We start from the raw sequence: 22,223 nt of genomic DNA on the forward strand, positions 1-22,223 counted from the left end.
GCTGCCATAGACTCAATGGTGGAAGAAGAAGAAGAATAAAAAGAACACTAACGATTACAATAGGTGCCTATGCACTTTCAGTGCTTGGCCCCTAACAAGAAAGACCACTACTTAAACCAACCATGTACATTTTTCCTTTTAACTATCCTTGTGTCTAGCGCCAGTGCCATTTTCTCACCGCCAGTCAGTTGCATGAGAGCGCTTGCTCTCTCTCTTTCTCTTTATCTCTCTCTCTCCCTGCTCGCACTGCGTATGTCAGTGCGAAAGAGAGCAAGAGTGCCCGCTCTTATGCACCTGTATTAAAAAGTGAAATTTTTTCACCGTCAAAGTTATTAATTTCATTATCAACAGCGCAATCATGTTTTAAACCTATCCTTTATTAAAATGGCATCGTTTGCCCTGTAGTCCTGAAAAGCAATTGGTGATGAACCTTCTTGGCCTGTACTGTTAACGCTTGTGCGCTGGTTCTGTTCACTGCCGAATGGACTGGTTGACGTAGGCTTCTGATGGGTCTTAAAGGTCCATTTAGGCACCTGCCAATATTTTAATTCACAGCTGCCAAAACTTAAAATATTGGCTAATGTATAATTTCCTAAAAAATAAAATATGTTTCATTTCATAAAAAATATTTTTAGAAGTAAATGGGGACATGTCCCACCACCCCAGATTATAATAGTTGCTACAGCCCTGGCTTTGTTACTTCAATGAAAAGACTTTTTTTTTTTTTTTTTTTGACTGTAGTGCAATCTCTGATTGGGATAGAAATTAATTAAATTAAATATATACATTTGTATAAGAAAAGAAGAATAGATGTAACAAAGGTTCGTTAAAATATAACAATAATAAGAAAAATAAAGTGCAAAGATGTAAAATGAATTGTATTTGAAAGGTTTACATTACTTAAAATATCAGGCTGTACTTCAAGTAAATCATTCAGGTCAAAGGGGTTCGGCCGACAAAAAAGTTTGGGAACCCCTGGATTAGATAATTGCATGAATAAGTAGGTGTCCCTAATAAAGTGCTCAGTTAGTGTACAGTATATATAACTCCCTTATAATACATCAATATTGCAAAGCTTGTGGCACATAAAAGCAGAAAGATCATAATCCAACCCTTTAATTGCTGCTGCTGTAACAAAATGATTTAATCAAGTCAAGATTTTTACAGGGTTCTGTTTACTCTGTAAACAGGCAGATGAAATGAGTCTTGATTCCACCTTGTGAAAACTCAGAAAAAATTATCTTCTTATACCATGACTTTTACTTAATCGTCTCTTGACTCATCCCTAGAGAACATACCCAGTGGCCACCATTGCCTCTCCAAGTTACAGAGTAGGTAAAGAGAGACTTTGCTCATTAGCCTGATCACCACTGGCTGTAATTAAATTTAGCCCCTGAACAATGCTCATTCTTCAATGCTTTATTATTTCATCATTAGACTGATCATTAAATAAGCTTAATATCTGTCGCCTCATGAGAGGAGATGTCCGTTGTGGCTGTGTGACAAATAGATGGAGGAATGGTTGCAGTCAGTCTTTACTGTAAAACAGTCTAGATGCATCTTGACACTGCAAAGATGACAGAAAAATCACATTTGAAACAGCAAATATACTATTTGGATGGAGTGTTTATACAGGCTTTTTACATGTGGAAACAATATATCACATGCTTATATGTTGCAGTTTTGACAAAACATCTCTGTAATTGCGCCCATATACGCCCGATATTTGCCTCTATAGTTCCATCCATTATGACCAAGTCTGAACTTAGCAGGTGAGGTGCGTCAGAGCAGGCATATTTAAGCACAGGTTTTATGTGCCACTGCATCTTTTACACAGAATTTGGAGCAGCCTTAAAAGAATCATTCACCCAATAATGAAAAGACTCTCATTGAGCCCATTTTGCACACCAATACGCTAATAACTCCCAAAAATCAGACATTATTATCATTATTATATATATGTTATTATCTGCTTTTTATGTCAAACCGTGAAAAGGCATGTGCACAACACTTGTGCACATTGGATAAGCCGGTAAGAACGCCGGTAAAGGTGTTTACATGCATGCGAATTTGGTGCAATGGGCAAAAATCTACCCATGTCAATTGGTTTATTCTTATGCCATTTATGACCTTACACTGATAAAGGAAATCCATTTAATGTGTTTACATGACCACACACATTGTCGGCTTATTAAGCATAACGGATGTTAAAATGTGCATGTAAACACGCTCATTGTTAAACACTGAAAATCTCCCCTATGCCGTTGTTCTTAAATCACATATGGTGCCATGCATCAGGTTTGACGTCAATGGTGTTTGATCACTTTTTGGAGCTTGACAGCTGTGGTTACTGTGAACTGTTTTTGTATTGAAAAGAGCTGGTTGATTCTTCAACAGCATATAGGTTTGGAACAACATAAGGGTGAGTAAATATTGACATATTTTCATTTGGGGTAAACTATTCCTTTAAGTCTGCAGTGGAAAGATGCTTAGGTGAGGCTGAGCTGAACAGTGGCTGGCATTTCACCAAGAGGAAGTGCCAGAGTGAGCTGAACATCCAAAAAGGCAATCTAGCAGATGTAAAAGTGATTTGGAGCTCAGTCTGAAGCGCTTGTATTTCACATAAGTGAGGTATCAGCCCCATTCAGCAACCATCCAGAGTAGTGTGATTCACAAGCCAACCTTAGAAATGTCAGATGAGCCCAACTAGTGAGACGCTTCAATGGTGTGCACTGTGCAGTATCTGTTAATGCCATTTTCCTTATAGTGCAGGCTCATGAGGAATAATGTCACTGTACCAGCAGTAGATTTTCTGATTCAGTCAGTGTTTGGAGGAATCGTGTTATTTCGATTGCTGCCGGTTTCACATGGGCACTTTCTTTGCACATAGCCAACACACTTGCTCTGTCTATTTATTCCAAGTACATGTGCTACTCCATTTCAGTTCCTTGTTTTTCACTGAGAAAAATAAGCCTCCAGTTGTCTGTTACGTTTTTAGAATTGATAAACAACCAAGACGTTGCAATCTCCAACCTCATCAGCTTAAGAAAGAATGGCCAGTGCATGACCCAGTTTTGTGCCACTGCGTATTTATATGAAATGACATGCATTCTTATAATATATTCACAAATCCGTTTCCAGTACACTGAATTAAAGTGTCTTCAAAAGCTCAGGAATTAAAAAAAGAGCATCAATTGGAGCCCTGGGTGTAATTTTGATGTGAGTGACAATTATGTCTTTGGGAGATGGTCTTTGAGAGATCTGCATTTGTGCATTGATGAAAACAGATTACAGGCTTTGTAAACACATTAATTACAAGGCTTCTATACAGTATATGACATCTGGTCTCCCAGAGGTCAGTGTCGGTGCGCAGTGGCTTTAATCACAACTCTAGCCTGTTTCAGCATTGCTCCTGCCACTGTGACGGAAGAGGTCACATACTTTCACAGAGCTAAACAATGAGATGGTCTGAAGGCCTGGGGTCAGTCAGAGAGTGTTTACTCTCACATACATGTGTTTTTATGCCTTGAAAGCCAAAACATTTGGATTTTTATGATATATTGAATAATTAAAATTTGTTGGGAAATTGTTAATGATTTTTGTCAAGATTACGTTGTCTAGTTGACTGTCATAGATGAGGTTTTATTTAAATTGCAAGAATGACACACCCAGGACTACGAATTATCATTTAGAATTGGTTGAAGATGAAAAAATCATAATAATAATAATAAATAAAGTTTCATACCATATTTCATTGTTTTGGAGTGTCATGGAGTTGCATAATAGCTTATTTTTGTTAAGGAACATTCTGGGCGAATTTTTTGAGAATTGAAAGGCAGAAATGTGAAGCTTTTCATTTTATAAAAGCATTTACATTAATTGTTCTGTTAAAACTTATGCATTATTTGAGCTGTAAAGTTGTTTAACCCTTAATTGAATGGGAATTTGACCAAACATTCTTACATATCTTGCATATCTATAACAAATGGATCTACAAAATGCCCAGATAGTGTACAATTTTCAAAATATTTTCAAGACAATTAGAATATAATAAAATTACATATATTTTGACAAATCTAGAACAGAATTAATTACTTTCACAGTGAAATTTCATGAAATGCAACTGGCTGTCAAACACATATATTTAGCTTCACAGAACACATAACCTACACATAAGATACACATAAGTATTTTCTAAGGCTTTTATTAAGTCTAAACACAGTAGATGCACAACTTACATAATTTCAATAGAACACCCAAATGACAATAGTCATATCATACTGTTCCTGTGTTGTACTTGCTATAGTTAGGGTGACCAGATTCCTGCTTGTGGAAAACGGGACAGCCCCCTCCCAGCAAAAATGAAATTTACATATCCTTACCTTGGAGCAGATCAATGCGAAGTAGAGGGTGCATCCGCATCTGTAACTGTTGTCACCTTGTACTTTTCGCTGGCAGCAATTTTTCTCAGTGTGTGCTTGTCTTTCAAGAGTTTATTGTAAAATGCTGTTGGGCCTCATGTATTCAGATAGAAGACAAAGGCAGGCCTAACAGTCGTAAAATCATAACTCAAGCCCCCACCTTCCAAGTCGTAAATCTTACTGATAAAAATCGCGCCAAAATCAAACAAAGGGAGTCCAAAACAGACTACAAATCCATGAAGCCTTGCTCACTAAAGGATCGAACTCTCAACTCCTATTGGATGAGGCACACAACAGAACGTCCCTCAAACATGACATCATCAGGAGTTGAAATACCTCTGAAATGTTTCGTGAGTGGCTTCCAGCGACTTTGTTCACCGAATATAGACGTAGCTCTTTGCTGCTCTCAGGTGCAACCTCGTGGCACAAGGAAGTAACGTCCGACTTGAAACTGTGGCCATACAATCTCCATCTCGCTGAACGAGTTGAGATTACTCTGTGTTCAACCGAACACTCTAACGGATATGAAGGAGACCGCAGAGCAATCTGCATCTTCATCCGTTTACCTACAGAAGTGAAGAGATTAAAGATTTCTCTTCCATCTTCAATCAAGTCGACATTTCTGAGTTCTCCGCCAGCCCGCCGAGAATCAACAGCCGTACCGCCCACCGACAGAGCGAGGAAACGGCCCCCGTCATCACCCGAGCCTCAAGGAACCGGGTCAGAGTTAAAGGACGGAGGAAAACACATTCTACCTGTGTCCTCATGCGATTCAAGTAAGAGGTTTATGTCTGGGCAGAGATAGAATATTATAGTATGTTATTCTTGTGTTTCAAGGTTTTTGCTTGTACAGTTTACGGACTGCCATGTCCGCTCATTATTAATACTCAGGGTATTAATTATCACGATTTTGTTTTGCTGTATTGTGGTCCAACCAAATTGGATTGTTGTGCAGTTTCGCCATCGGGGGTGAGACAGCAACTGAGTTCATCCATTAAAGAGTCAAATAATGCAGGACTTTTACGAGCCGTCTACTCGTAAAAGTGTAAACTTTGTTTATATTACAAAGAGAAGTGTTTTGGTTTGTTTTGCATACGCCTGTGTCATGCTGACGGGATGTCAGTGCTCAGATTCAAACCTTCATTCATTGTTTTTTTTTCCCGAAAATCGATATTCTTCGGATGTCGATTTTCCTAAGAAAACAATCTAATATTGAGACTGTTTTACTATTTGGTTATTAGTCCCTGATTTCAGGGTGGTGCCCCGTCAATGTTAATCTTTATTAATATTCTATTGATTTTTGATAATTGATAATTATCTCTGATGATTTTTGAATTTGAATGATCAATAAGCTAATGTTTCATCGATGTTAACAATTAACGATTATCTTTGATAATTGTTGATTTTAAAGGATTAAAAAAGCTAACATTGATTCTCATCAATGTTCTATTGATTTTAATAATTAATAATTATCTTTGATAATTATTAATTATTGCTAATAACCAAACTTGCTCAAACGTAGCACACTACATTTTGGAGCCCCATATGAGGTTTTAATGAGTTAGATTCAATTGATTAATTTAAATATTAATTAATAACTACAGAAATAATTATTAATTATTTCTGATAGTAACACTGATCTAAACAACCAGTAAAGCCCTACAATGCAGAGCAGTCCAGTCCAAAATTAAAACATACGAAAAGCATTTCTTTCATGACTGTTACACTGAGTCGAGATGTATCTGGTGTCCATGCTGCGTTCATTAATAAGAACACACGCTCCACAGATGCAGATGTCCCAGGCAGGCATAAAACAGACTCCACAACCTTGGCTAAGACTCTGAAGTTGATGGTCTTGGTCTCCAGCTCACGAAAAATGTCTGTCCATCTCTCAGACACGGTCGTCTTGTTTATGTTCCACTCAGTGATGCAACAAGTGAAATTTGTTTTCACTCAAGCCCACTCATCAAAGAGCGTGATTTTGTCAATCAAACTGAGAGCGGGGATTCTGGAGTAAAAGTGTTCAAGGCTGCTCTGAATGTCTTTCCACTCTGGCATGTCTCTCAGTAGGGCCCACTCAAGTTTTTCTGTGTTCTCCAATGAGCGGCTCCAATTTTCGAGGTAATCCACCGATGCTGAATAAAAGATTCTCACTGCACAAAAGAAATCATCCTCTCGCATGTCACCAGCTTCAATCAGGGCATCCAACTGCTTTTTAATGTCAGAGGGTATGAATGATTCCTCCAGCCTGGCCTGCAAGACTTTTCTCAGGTCATGAATGTGCAGAACTATGGCCATTCACAACAGAATGGTAAGCAAAAAGTCCTTCACTTTGTGCACTTGTCAGATTCTGAACACTTGGTGTGGCACACTTACTTTTAACAGCATCCACATTTTTTTTTTGTATGAACATGCTGCGCGATGTTGGTGCAGCCTCCATGGGCGATGGAAAAGTGAGCTCCACAAATCTCACACCTCAATTTACTAGGCTCTGTCTGTGACTCCTTTTCTAGAAATGTAAACTATTTTTGAAAATCCTAATTAAATGTACATGCACGCTTCCTTGACATTTTTCCATCCCCAGCTAAACCTGAAACTGAACCTTCAATCAGTTCACTAACTGGACGTCTATTGATAGGGGATTGTGATTGGATAGTTTAATCCAATCATATACTTCAAATAACACAGTGTGATTTTATTGGTTTTACAAACCGTATCCTTGGCTACTTTTGATTAGAATACTCACGTGACAGAGAAAGCCGCATAGGCGATAGAGAAATTTTAGGAGAGGGGAAATACGATGGTCTGAACAGTCGGGATACTAGAGAAAGTGCTTGAATATGGGACTGTTTCGGGAAAAACGGGACATCTGACCACCCTAGCTTTAGTTTACTTCCATGTTGTTTCTTCATCAAATAGCAATGTAAAATGTAAATCAAGTCAATCACTGAAAAAACAGCGCCACCTTGAGTAAGATATAGCATGTGCAGCTGAAGTCAGAAGTTTACAAACACTTAGGTCATTAAAACTCATTTTTTAACCACTTCACAGATTTCATATTAGCAAACTTTAGTTTTGGCAAGTTGTTTAGGACATCTACTTTGTGCATGACATGAGTAATTTTTCCAACAATTGTTTACTGACAGATTGTTTCACTTTTAATTGACTATATCACAATTCCAGTGGGTCAGAAGTTTACATACACTAAGTTAACTGTGCCTTTAAGCAGCTTGGAAAATTCCAAAAAAAATTATGTCAAGCCTTTAGACAATTAGACAATTAGCTTCTGATTGTACGTGTACTTAATTGGAGGTGTACCTTCAAACTACGAGCCTCTTTTCTTGACATCATGGAAAAATCAAAAGCAATCAGCCAAGACCTCAGAAAAAAATTGTGGACCTCAAACAAGTCTGGTTCATCCTTGGGAGAAATTTCCAAATGCCTGAAGGTACCATGTTCATCTGTACAAACAATAGTACGCAAGTATAAACACCATAGGACCACGCAGCCATCATACCGCTCAGAGACACATTCTGCCTCTTAGATATGAATATAGTTTGGTGCGAAAAGTGCAAATCAATCCCAGAACAACAGCAAAGGACCTTGTGAAGATGCTGGAGAAAACAGGTAGACAAGTATCTATATCCACAGTAAAATGTGTCCTATATCGACATAACCTTCTTGCTAAGCAAGGAAGAAGCCACTGCTCCAAACCGCCATAAAAAAAGCCAGACTACAGTTTGCAAGTGCACATGGGGACAAAGATCTTACTTTTTGGAGAAATGCCCTCTGGAGTAATAAAACAAAAACTGAACTGTTTGGCCATAATGACCATCGTTATGTTTGGAGTAAAAAGGGTGAGGATTGCAAGCCGAAGAACACCATCCCAACCGTGAAGCATGGGGGTGGCAGAATCATGTTGTGGGGGTGCTTTGCTGCAGGAGGGACTGGTGCACTTCACAAAATAGATGGCATCATGAGGAAGGAAAATTATATGGATATATTGAAGCAACATCTCAAGACATCAGCCAGGAAGTTAAAGCTTGGTCACAAATGGGTCTTCCAAATGGACAATGACCCCAAGCATACCTCCAAAGGTGTGGTAAAATGGCTTAAGGACAACAAAGTCATGGTATTGGAGTGGCCATCACAAAGCCCTGACCTCAGTCCAATAGAAAATATGTGGGCAGAACTGAAAAAGCCTGTTCAAGCAAGGAGGCCTACAAACCTGACTTAGTTACACCAGTTCTGTCTGGAGGAATGGGCCAAAATTCCAGCAACTTATTGTGAGAAGCTTGTGGAAGGCTACCCAAATAATTTGACCCAAGTTAAACAATTTAAAGGCAATGCTACCAAATACTAACAAAGTGTATGTAAACTTCTGACCCACTGGGAATGTGATGAAACAAATAAAAGCTGAAATAAATAATTCTCTCTACTATTATTATGACATTTCACATTCTTAAAATAGTGATCCTAACTGACCTAAGACAGGGAATATTTTCTACAATTAAATGTCAGAAATTGTGAAAAACTGAGTTCAAATGTATTTGGCTAAGGTGTGTGTAAACTTCTGACTTCAACTCTATATTAAGTGTACATGCATATGGGATACAGATAATTCACCATTGTTGCACAGAAAATCAACGTGATATAGTATTTATTTGTATGAATATAGTACTCATTTCTCTTGTAATAAACAAAGAAAGTAAACTTACAGGTGTAATACCTATAAGACCGAGGTATGCATTTAAGATGTGTAGTTTACGGATTGGCCCCATTCACTTCCATTGTAAGTGCCTCACTGTAACCCAGATTTGTGCTTTTTTTTAAAAGAAGTAGAGGCAAGCCTAAATTCATTTTTGTGATAATCAGTATTATGCCACAGGGGGCCTGGGTAGCTCAGCAAGTAAAGACGCTGACTACCACACCTGGCAGTCGCAAATTCGAATCCAGGGCGTGCTGAGTGACTGCAGTCAGGCTTCCTAAGCAACCAATTGGCCTGGTTGCTTGGGTGGGTAGAGACACTTTGGGTTAACCTCCTTGTGGTCTCTATAATGTTGTTCTCACTCTCGGTGGGGCACGTGGTAAGTTGTGCGTGGATGCCGCGGAGAATAGCGTGAGCCTCCATATCCGCTATGTCTCCGTTGTAACGCGCTCAACAAAGCCACGTGATAAGATGCACGGATTGATGGTCTCAGACGCGGAGGCAACTGAGATTCGTCCTCCGCCACCCAGATTGAGGTGAGTCACTACGCCACCACGAGGACTTATAGCGCATTGGGAATTTGGGCATTCCAAATTGGGAAGAAAAGGGGAGAAAATCCACATATATATATTATTATTATTAAAAAAAAAATTCTCTCCTGGTGGAACATTTTATACCTTGGGACACATAAATGGAGTATCGTTTAGTGCCCCTATGGCATAAAGTGAGCTGCTTTAGAAACAAGAAAACTCAAATTGCATTGACATACATACGACTCTTTCTTTTCCTCATATTTAAGTCTTGAGTTGCTTATTTGCACGGCACTCCCTACTCTGGTAAATGTGTTTTAACCCTTATCCTACTGTGTTTCTCTGATCTGCACTCAAACTTTGGAGGAGGGAACATAATGAGATTTAGTCTATAACATGTTTACCAGTTCTGATTCATATCGGACTCTGCTTTCTTGAGTGCCCATCCCCACCCAGTGCAAACACGGTTCAGTTCAGATGTCCCACTTCACATTAACCAATAAACCCCAAATTACCATCTAAGTGAGCCAGGCTGCATGTGGCTGATTCATGTCCAGGCAAGACTCTGATTTAAAAAAAATGTCGAGGTCATCAGCAGGCCAAGGGGCTGCCCGCAGAATTACTTTAAAGCCACTTGAGTTTGCTTCGTTGATGATCTATCATTTTAAATGGTCCACACGTGAGAATTCATCTCACGCACCTCACCAGCAGCAATTCCCACTGAATCTTTACAGGCCACTTCCATTCACAGCATGGTGAGACCGCATTATGCCTCCTAATGACCTGTGTAAAGCTTGTCAGTTTAGAATGAAAGCAGAGGTGCATGAGATTACTCTAGTTCTTTATTGAGTTGGCCTTAAGAAGATAAGACACACTAACCTGTTTAAAGAGGGCTTAATCCTAAATGGCCAAGACGAAGCTATTCGTCATCACAATGCATTTTTAATGCACTAAATGGCTTCTCTAAAAGCATTCATTACCAATTAAACCACTCTAGATCAACAGAAGAGGATTTCAAAATTGACAGGGGTGCCTTGTTCTTCTTCATTATTGATTGAGTAATAAGCTGATTCAGACCAAATTAGGCAATACACATTGAAATCATATTTAAAACAGACTTACCACATTAACTAACATCTCTCATGTTTTGAATTGAATGCTGATTAAGCAACATCTTGCACTGCATCAAAACTATTTCTGTTTTTTTGAGGAGATGTTCCTGCCACTCTATTTTACCCTTCCGTTGGAGTGTAAACATTTTATTTACAAGTATCATATGTGCAAACTATACTATTAATTTTATTTGTTATATATTCAAATAACTTCTTACTGTCAAATAAAAAGCCAGCTCATGCTGTTTCTGGTCTCTGACCTACTAATCATCTTTTGTTTTGTAGCAATTTTTTCAATACATAGAATTTTAGTAACATTGTGTCATGATTTTAAAATAGCCTTTTATACCAATGGATTCCAATTGAAAATTGAAAAAGTTGGACACAAAGTTATTCATTTTGCAGTCTCAAGCTCACAGATTGTTCTGTGGTTAGTGAGCATTCAGCTTCAACATTTCTATAGACCACCTAAAGTTACGTCCATTGAAGATGCAGTATGAGGCACATACTGCCAGCTAGTTTTTACAGGCTCTGAGATCATGTGGATGTGTAAGGGGGAATGTTACACATGGTTTAGTGCAGTGGTCTAGTCATTCTTTATTTTACAACTTGAATTACACTTTAATTCCCATTTCTTTCCACAGGGCTGTAAAGGCCATGTAATCACACAAGCAAGCTTTTCATCCCTATAAAACAAATCACTGTCTTCCGCACTCAACTACTCTCAAGCAGCGTACGCTGAGATATCCCTTAGCACGATTTGTTGCTCCATTTTAAAGTGCCCTGTGATCCTATCCCTTCTGACAGCTAACGACAGATACTTTGTTTAAGACCGCATGTGGAGCTAGCCACTCAGGCATGAGCATTTCGCGGGGACTTAAAGGATAAAGCTTTTTTTCTGGACCAGCATTTGGCTGTAATTTCTTTGTGTTAAATCTATTAAGGGGTGTACATCCTAATTAAATAGAAGCCTAGGAAACCTTCAGGTCAATTCAACCACTCAGCAATCACTAATTACCGTGGGAATTGTGACAAACACCAGCCATATATCCCTAACTGTTTTATATGATAATCACTATTCTCCTAATGTATTACTCCTGCTTTTATTGGCGGAATATTTATGGCTCCAGAACTTTTAAAGGAACCGTAATAGTGCCATTTCCCAGTTTTAATTAAAAGAATAGTTCAGTTTCAAATAATATGTAATTATTTACCTTATTTACGCCATGTTGTTCCAAACATGTATGCTGTTATTTATTCTGTGAAACACTGAATCATTTTTACATAGCTCTTTTCCATACAGCAGTTCATCGTGAACACAGCTGTCAAGCTCCAAAAATGACACCATTAAAGTAGCCCATATGACATGTCTTCTGAAGCCATATGATAGCTTTGTGTGAGGAACAGACTGATATTTTAATTGTTATTCACTGACAATCTTTCCCTCCACATAGTCAGATTAGTACGTCACCTTCTGTTGTTCCACACGGAAGAAAACAATGGTGTTTTGCGTTAATGACGTCAAACCTGGATGTGAAAATGTGTCAACGCACTGTTTTTGAATCTGAGCATGATTGCGAATGGCATTTAAGAGCTTCGGCGGTGGCGAAGATTATCAGTGAATAACAGCATAAATTTCAGTCTGTTTCTTACACAGAGCTATTGTATGGCCTCAGAAGACTAAGAATATTGTGGAAAAGTCATATGGACTACTTTATAGTGTGTGTTTTTTTAATTTTTTTTTATTGTAAGGCTTTAGTAGTCTTGGAATGTAGAGCAAAATCAGATTGACCACCAAGATGTGTAATTAATTCAAATTTCTCCTACACAGAAATGCATTTCACATGCATTCAGACCATTTCTTTGCAATGCTTTAATGAATCATACAGTATCTCACCAAAGCAAGTGCCCTTGATTTCTGAACTCTGTTATAGTTGTGAGCTAAATTTTGTGATGGCTTTAACAGCACTGGATGTCTGGACTAGCAACCCAGGCAGCAATTAGTGACTGGTTGTTTTGATTTTATATTCTAAGTGTTACAGCATCACACACCAGCAATGAGCTGAGAACCCAGTGGTAGGACAGCATGGCCTTAATCCACTCAACAGGGGGTCAGCTCATACTTTAACATCTTATACTCTGTGACATTCTACTGCAGTTTGCTTTTTTTCAAGAAAAACAGGAACTAGGCTGGAGATATCAGGATGTAGCTAATAAACTGCAACTGTTTAGGGTCATTCAGACCGCACGCATTCTTGCACCAAACAACGAATACAACAGTATGCAGGTGTCTCGAGATGCATTTTTAAAGGTTGAAGTTCTTTTTAACTTGATTGTATTAAAGAAAAAGTGGGACTCCTGCAGAAGACACTGCAAAACAGCAAAGTGCGGCACAACGGTCAAAAATGCAAAATCATTGTTCAGTGTGAACAGCCCCTTAGGTTATGATAGATTCAGATTGATTGCAGTCACATTGTTTTCCCCTGTTTTTCAAAAACCAACCAACATTATTTACTATTTTTTAAATAACTATTTATGACATTTTATACTGTAAGCTATTGCATCACACTGCTACCCAGCACAGTTTATGTACAATTACAATTCACTGAAAAGTACTCACTTGTGTTCAGCATCTTCGTGCAATGAAGAGTTGTGCTGCGAAGTTACATTTGATCTATTGATCATTTGCTTAATTTGGTATAAATATTTAATAAATACAGACCGAGCAAATGTTGAAGTTAGAGTGTGAGTCATGAGTATGCGACTGAGGTTATGCATGCTGAAGAATTCCTCTAGGGGCAGGGGGAAGGGAGGAACTGACATTTATGGCAGTTAAATTTGGTAAGTCAGTGTGAAAGCATCTGTGTATGATAGTAATAGACTCTGCATATTAGAGCACCACAACTCTGTCAGAAACAATATGTCTTTGTTCGACTGAAAATAACAACAGCAACAATATAGCCTGTCTTTTCAGGTTTTGCAGACTAGCCAAGAATTCAGCTTGGCCATTGTTTTAAAACCAAGATACACAAAATATTTTTTTTAAACATATAGAAAAATACATACCAGCGGTTTTTGGTGTCTGATTCAGTGTTCATGCTGAACTATTTTTGTATCAAACTTTCCCTGGACTTTTCCCATCAATCTGTTGTCTTTTTCTGATCAGAGAGTTTTACATTAAAAATGTCTTACATTACATTATCTGATAGTTAAAGTTTGTTGTTTTTGTAGAAATTTGCATGAATATCTATCTGTTTAAGTGCTTAATTAAACACTACTAGACAAAAAAATCAAAGTTGGGTTATTGTCATCTCTCTCCTGTGTTGTAAGAGTATACAACACAATAATATATATAAAATAAATTAATCGAAGCTTCCATCTCTTTGCATATTATTCTACATATACATTTCACTCCAGGTAAACATGTTCACATGCTATTTCTATCTAGATAAATGGCTGAAAATAATTCAAAACCTTGCTTTTAAATAAATAAATGTTTGCACTATATCCATTACCCATTTTAGTATGCAAGTGAAGACCCAGTGAAAGATACAGTCCACTTTTACCACTCTTTGGCCACAAGCGTGCTTGTTTCCTGTCCACCTTATTTGATATGGAATGCTAGGGAATTTTTTAGTGTTTTAGATCAATATTATTTTGTGGTAACCTAGAATAGCACATATTGAATCTGAGGTATTATTTCAAATGGTTCTGGTTTGTGATATGTGTGTAGATTCTACAATGATTTTAATAAGTCTAGAAATGGAAAACAGGCATATGGAAATAGGATGTCATGATGGCACCTATTGGTTGTTCAAGTCAACTCGTGGATGGCTGCACAGTGCTAAGCAGATAGAGACACGTTGAAAGTATTCTAAAATGGGAACAGCATTTTGAGAAGAGTGGGAAAGTTCTATGAGTGGTTTTGCGCACATGTTGTGGTTCATCCCAAGTTCTCAGATGAAAGTAAGTGGAGGTTTATAAACCATCCAGATCTCTGTAGCCCATCTGGCTTTAGTTTCTCAGCTTCCTATGGACTGCAGCCATTTGCTATTTCTGCTAGAAAGACAAATTTGATACTTACAATTAAACATTGTTTACTTTTCATTGTTTCTTCTTAGAAACTTGCTTCTGATTGGTTAATTCTAACCTAATCCCGTCTCCAATTTAAATCAGTCAGGTCTGTTTGAAAGTTCCAAAGTTCCATGTCTATCCTGAAAGCTGATCCAATCCGTCTGCTGTGTTTCCGATGCGCGAGGGCGTGTAGAGGCAGCTTGTCATGCACATGTCGCCCATCTAAAACAGAGTAAAAGGGGGGCGGGGATGTGTTTTCCCCTTGGATCTTCATGCTGATGTGTTGATGATGATTTGTTATGTAAGCGGCACTCATGTCACTGTGCTTCCTGTCAGCTAGAGTTTTATCCTCATTCTTTCACCCGGGCCCCTCAAACTGTTGTTTAGTAGCTTGAAATATTTCTCCCTCTGAAATAAAATTTTGAAAAAATAAAAACAGGAATGTCACAGAAACATTTGTGGCATGGAAGGGCTGAGACTGGTTGAGTGAAATGAATGAATTCATTACAAAAAATGAGGAAGCCACAGTTTTTGAGAGCACATCCCCTCACAATTATTTCACACTCCAACAAAATACAAAGTAATTCTCTCTCCACATTATAATATTTGTTTGCTCATCCAAAGCATTAAGGGTTTTGACTTGAAAGCCTCTCAAGTCATCTCTTGCAAAAAGTGTCTTTGTATTTTGTCAGATGGCCGCAAACACTGTTTTCTACGTTGCTATAATGTCTTTGGACGTATCATCACCCCTCAGAGTGAAATAAGCTTAGTCTGACAGGTTTTGCTCCTGATGAGTATGTCATGTGGTGGTAAGCGTACAGGAAACATGGCTTTGTCTTCATCTACATCAGTGGATCTCAACCTTTTTGACTCCAAGGCCCCCCATTGACGGAGAAATATCCGAAGGCCCCCATGTAGGCTTTTAGATATTTATAAAATATTTCCTTAAATCTTGTGATTATAGAAATGTGTAGAACTGTATATTCTTCATAAAAAGCAAGCTGATGAAGGGAGTTATTACATATTTTTAGCATTTTCAGTAAGTTGAATTATAATAATTATATAAAAATGATAATAATCTATCATATTTTAAATCATTTTAAGAGATCTTGTGGCCCCCTTGGAAGTGTGCTGAGGCCCCCTAGTGGGTCCCGACCCCCTGGTTGAGAACCACTGTTCTACATGACCACAAACATTTCATAGCAAAGGTCAATGGGGTTCTCGGTTGACTAAACCACAGCCAGTGTACATATTGGCTGGGTCTGCTTTAGCAAAACACTGTAATTTTTAGGTGGCAAGAATAAACCGTATTACCTCATTTTGTGGTGCCATATCCCTTGTTTAAGTTTTGCTGTATTGTATTTGCAACACAAGGGTCAGGGTTTAGCATGGGCCAGTTAGCTGCTACAATAGATGCCATGATTACATTAAAAAAAACATCTTTCTCCACTGACAGCCATTCAAATGTACAGCTGAAGTCAGAAGTTTTCACACACCTTAGCCAAATACATTTAAACTCAGTTTTTCACAATTTCTGACATTTAATTGTAGAAAATATTCCCTGTCTTAGGTCAGTTAGGATCATTACTTTATTTTAAGAATGTGAAATGTCAGAATAATAGTAGAGTGAATGATTTATTTCAGCTTTTATTTCTTTCATCACATTCCCAGTGGGTCAGAAGTTTACATACACTTTGTTAGTATTTGGTAGCATTGCCTTTAAATTGTTTAACTTGGGTCAAATGTTTTGGGTAGCCTTCCACAAGCTTCTCACAATAAGTTGCTGGAATTTTGGCCGGTTCTTCCAGACAGAACTGGTATAACTGAGTCAGGTTTGTAGGCCTCCTTGCTTGCACATGCTTTTTCAGTTCTGCCAACTAATGTTCTATCAGATTGAGGTCAGGGCTTTGTGATGGCCCCTCCAATACCTTGACTGTTGTCCTTAAGCCATTTTGCCACAACTTTGGAGGTATGCTTGGGGTCATTGTCCATTTGGAAGACCCATTTGCGACCGAGCTTTAACTTTATGGCTGATGTCTTGAGATTTTGCTTTAATATATCCACAGAATATATGGTGCTGAATAGCAGTGGAAGAATCATAGGGGTCAGTCACATTTTAGTAAACCTCACAAAGTCTGAAGCAAGTGCCTTTGATTTCTGAACTATGAGGTGTGAGCTAAATTGTTTTGTCAGTGGTGACGTCAGACTGTAACTCCACTGTATTTCTAGACTAGCAGCCTAGACGGCAATTAGTGATTGTTTGTTGTGATTTCATGTTTTATATTAGTGCATCACACTCCAGCCATGAGTTGAGAGCCCAGTGACAGGACAGAGTGGCCTTATCTCAGCGTGATTCCCTCAACAGGGGATCTGCTTATACTTTACCATCTTATACAGTGTGACATTCATGCTTATATTGCAATTTGCAATTTTTTTATTCATTTTTTTTGTCAAGAAAAACAGGAAATAGACTGTAGATAGCGATCAGTCTCTCAGTAGAATTAGGTTCACATTGCTTAGCTGAATATCAGGATGTTGCTAATAAATTCCAACTGGCTGTGTATTTAATACAGTCTTGTGATGCATTGAATTAATTTTGGGGGGATTTTATAGCTTTGAGATTTTCATTCGGCAGTAGAAGTGTGTGTGCGTGTGTGTGTGTTACATGTATTTGCTGAAAGACATGCAATGACCTTCTCTGTTATTATTTTACCTGTCCTAATATAGCTGCCTTGAGGTAATTTTGTTTCACCATGCATTTTTACCCTTATGGGATTCCTGTTAATAATTAGCTGAAATACCATCTCTCCTCGGATTTATGTAAATAGTTCCACCAGAGGTGTAACAAATGGGTCATGGCTGCTCATTGGCAGTACACAGCTGAACTTAACATCCAGAATTCCTGTTATGGTTAATATTGCAGCCAGTATGGAGACGCGCGAGTCTCCGCTGCTGATTAATGACCCTGCCAATAATGAGAACCCGACATTTAAACTCATTGGAAGGAGACTATAGGCGCTCAGAGACACCACAATCTCTCATTCTGAAGCTCTCACTGGACTCTCTGCGCGTAGGTAGCGCCTTTCGCATTGTGCGGGTGGGAGGAGCCGATTTCCTGTGATTGTCTGGCTGCGCTCGCGCTGGACTAATTTCTCTAAAGTTGCGTTCGCGAGACATATTGCGTTGGGCAGGATTGCGCGTCGAGACAGCCACGGACACCTAGTCGCACTTGTTTCTGATATCAAGATTTCTTTTGTTTCCCTTTCTTGGTTACTTTCAAGATGACAGAAGAAAAGAATGTTCGACAATTAAAGCTGGTATGTGAGTACTCCTCCGGTCATACATCTTGTAGCTCTGCTTTACTACTTAGTTGGGGTTTAAATAAGAGACACGGGTAACGCAAGGCTTTCGAAACGTTTTAAACGTATTCTTTTAAGGAATAGTTCAGATGTCAGATTGAGGATAGTTTCTGAGGTAAATTAACAGCAGATAACTTTTAATTCTACGTATGTTGGCTGAAACCCATGGCTGTGTTTCAGAACCTAGTGAGCTGACTACCTAGACAGCGTTTTTGGCATCATATACACCTATGATGCCCACAATGTGGCACCCGCCTATTATGTTCATAAATGCTGCGCGCACATATGATGCCCATAAATGCTACACGCACCTATAATGCCTCAAAATGCTGTCTAGGTAGTCAGCTCACTATGTTTTGAGACACAGTCCAGTAGTGTCGGTGTTTTAGTTCTCAACCTGCCACTCTGCTGTGCCGTATTACGACGCAATGATTGAAACGTCTGTTTGTTGGTGCTAATAACATACATTTGACTGTTTATCAGGAATGGCCAATTCCATTTTAAGGCATTGCGCATATTGTCATAGCGCCAATTCTCATATTTGCAGTACATATTGGAATAACTACATTCCTATGTTATTTTGTATAAGTGAACCCAGCTTTTGATTTACTGCAGGCTCTGTTTATAGAGTGAGCAAGAAAATGACTAAATAAACATACAGTCTATGATCTCACTTGTAACTAACGTTGCCCTACAACTAAAATTAAGAGAATATTGTTAAAGTTTTTAATTTTTCCTTCACGGGGTTTCCTCGGGGTGTCTTAAGGAATACGTGTCTTGATGATCAAAAGTGCTATTTTCTAAACTCCTGAATATATGCTTGTGTGTACTTTAGAAGAGTGGTTTAAGAGTAAATGGTTAGTACTTCAGCGTTTGTCGATTTAATTTAGCAAAGAAAGTTGCTTAAAAACCCTACGTGCCCCCTGAAAACTATCTTGATTGTTCGTATTACCATGAGCTAATGAATGCAGTTTAGTGTAATCAAAATGTTGATGTTTTTAATAAATTGGGTTATTGTTGTTGCTATTAATTATAGTTGTAGTAGCATTCTAATGTTACTGTTTTTTCAAATCAAAGCATAGAAATCCATTAACAGTAGATTATATCAGCTTTGATCACAATCTGCCTGTAGCTGTTTTTTAATTTGTAAGTGATTGTTTACATTGTGTTTTACAATATAAAGTTGTAACCGTGGTTCTTTTTGTTGAAGCTTTGATCAAACTTTCATCTTTTAAAAGAAAGTAGGAATACAGTATGCAGGTTGTTTGTTTTGCTGGCATGCAGAACACCCTGTAGTCAGACCCTCAGTTAAAGGTCATTAAAATGTCTTTTAGTAGCTGTCATTTTTAAAAGACATATACTGTTGGCAGCATTTATGACCTGAATACATAAAGGTGATCTTCAGTGGCATGTACACAATGGCTGTCAGTCCCTTTATGTTCCTGCATATTTATTTTCATTTCGGAGCAGTTTTTTTTTTTTCACTGCCAACTAAAACACAGAAGGTTAGCCCTAAAAAATTCTTGGCTTATAATCCGCAGTCTCTGAGCAAAACAAACTAAAAGCATCAGCATGTACACTTTTTACAGCATGCTGTTTTTACACTCCTGCGGCTTATGACATGACACTCTCTCTCAGCGGAATTACACGAGTTAGAGCGAAATGAGATGATACAAAGTACAGGGTACCAAAAGGCTAAAATGAGTTGTGTTTTTCATTTGTGCCCGCTGTCATTGTTGTTGTCGCTTTGACGTGAACAATGGTATGATGGACTATTGTGTGACCAAAATCCAACCACAAATTGCCATTTTGTCATTTTATGCTGGAATTGTGAGTCACGCCAGCTGCGTTAAACCTTCGCTGTAAATTGAGTTTTGTTTCAGCTGGGAAGACTTTAGGGAAGAAATTATTTTAATTGATTCATTTGTTTTGCCATCGTTATTGCAAAGCAGTACGCAACCCGAACAGAATTTGACATGATTCGAGCTGATGTGCAGAACTTTCGCCTGACATGGCTAATTGTAGATTACCCAACCAGTACTTAGAACCGATCAGAAGGGAAAAAAAATGACGGAAAGGTGTGATGTCATTACTCGTAACCTTTGCCTGAGTAAATTATACTCTGTGCATCATATTCTGTGTGTTATTATGCTCAAAATATATATCGCAATTTTTAAATTAGGAATGTGATAGTTTAACCTCATACCTTGTGTCATTGCGTCCAGACAGGTGTGGTTGTTTTAGTTTACGAGTCTGCATTGTTGTCAACATTTCACAAAGAACGCTAGTATGACCACAGCAAATGGAAACAAAGACTTGTGCACAACATTTAGAGCTGGCTTGCTTCCTGTCAGTAACAGTAAGTGACATTTTTAGACTATATGACCTTTCTGTCCACTACTGTTGATGTGTATACTCCCTGATTATCCCATTATTCGTCCCTGACAGCAGATATTTCTCTTTATCTGTAGTGGGGATGGGCACGAGTACTTGGAAATTACGTGACTTAAAAACAGTTCACACTGATCGAAATCAAGGAAAAACTTGCCTAATTTTTTATTTTGTTATTGGTTACAGTATTATTTAATCATTGCATATGCACTGAACATAGACCAACAATTAAACAAAAAAAACAAAAAAATTGCACAGATGTGTACATCTGAGTGCTCCTTTGATTTATCTATTAAATAATAAAGTTGACAAAATGACCAAAATGCCCATCCCTGGCATCCAGTACATCATATGGCTTCAAATTCAGCTCACATAGAGCTCTGTTGAGAGCCACTTGAGAGGCCGGTTGGGAACTGTGTCTTGATTGGACTGGCTCTGAGAGAAGCATGAAGGGTACGTTTTGCACGGTCTCTAGCAGATGCTACACTGATCGGGTCGCTGTGCTATAGCTAGTGTTCCTGACGAATATGTTGCATATTGATCACATGCTCTCAGTCACATGTTTTATTCAGGGCCTGATGATCCAGTTCAATTCTGTGGTATTCCTCAGTGGCGTACTGTTTATTCATGAGATGTGCAGGTATCCGGGTAGTCCTGCCCATGACCACTGTTCTGATTACGTGAGTCAGAGTCAGCCCATGCATACGACATTGTCACATATTATAAAATGAGTTTCAATACCACTGTCTGCTAATTAATTTGAGCTGCAGACAGACTCAACAAAACAAGCTGCTCTTTATCAGTCCGACTCTTGTCCTCTCATAATTCATAATTATATCTCATATGCATCACAAGCATATTGCTCAGCAAAATGGCAAAATATATGTACAGATTTATTTATTTTTACAGAGGAGCCATCAGTTCAAAACAGTCATTGTTGACAAATAGATTCAAAATGTTTAGTGCAAAATGAATAAAAATCTAGTTAAAAATTATGCAAGACGTTTCCCTAAATGAACACGAGGAAAAATTATATTTATTCATTTTTATTTATATGCACCACTATAGCAGTATACAAATAGCATTTTAATAAACAGCAATATTTGCCAACATATGTTTTGCTAAAACATTTGAAGGCATAATGCCACATAGGGAGTTCGGTGCATGTAAACAAATTATTGAATCAGTGTTTTGAATTCATTACATTTTTAATTTATAATGTGTGGAAAGAATCAGTGAAGAACTGATTTGCAACTCGAAAGTTTTGCCATTGAGGTATGAATCAGAAGGGCTATTACGATATCTCTCGCTATAAAAAAAATTCTTAACACTATCAAACCTACCAGTCTTGACACAAGGAGTGGTCCTGAAACTAGTTTATTATTCGCAATATTATTATATTGGTTAATCAACAACAAAATAATATTGAATACATATTAAATACTCTGTACATAGCCCAGCTCTAATCACAGTGTGCCACTAACAGCAGAATTCTGTTGCACTGTGGACAGTCTTGTGCCTAACATGCTTGCCTTTAGACAAACATTTAACAAATTAAAAAAATATATTTTTTCATGGGACCATATTTTTAGATTGTTTTAAGACATCATCTGCTAGTAGGGATGGGC

General features: G+C 38.1%; 1 protein-coding gene across 6 annotated transcripts in view; it reads left to right on the forward strand.

The window, feature by feature from the left end:
* mid2 (midline 2) overlaps positions 1-22,223 on the forward strand; it is a 170,943-nt gene that overhangs the window by 54,695 nt on the left and 94,025 nt on the right. For 2 of the 6 annotated variants that reach the window (XM_051650634.1, XM_051650633.1), the window contains exon 1: positions 17,946-18,162. The exons of 2 other annotated variants lie outside the window; for them this stretch is intronic. The gene's annotated coding sequence lies outside the window, so the exon portion shown is untranslated. Of the gene's footprint in view, positions 1-17,944; positions 18,167-22,223 lie in introns of those variants that run through there. 2 more of the 6 variants (XM_051650637.1, XM_051650638.1) reach the window with 2 other exon arrangements.

Source organism: Myxocyprinus asiaticus, chromosome 22 (assembly GCF_019703515.2).
Source record: "Myxocyprinus asiaticus isolate MX2 ecotype Aquarium Trade chromosome 22, UBuf_Myxa_2, whole genome shotgun sequence".
Classification (NCBI taxonomy): domain Eukaryota; kingdom Metazoa; phylum Chordata; class Actinopteri; order Cypriniformes; family Catostomidae; genus Myxocyprinus; species Myxocyprinus asiaticus.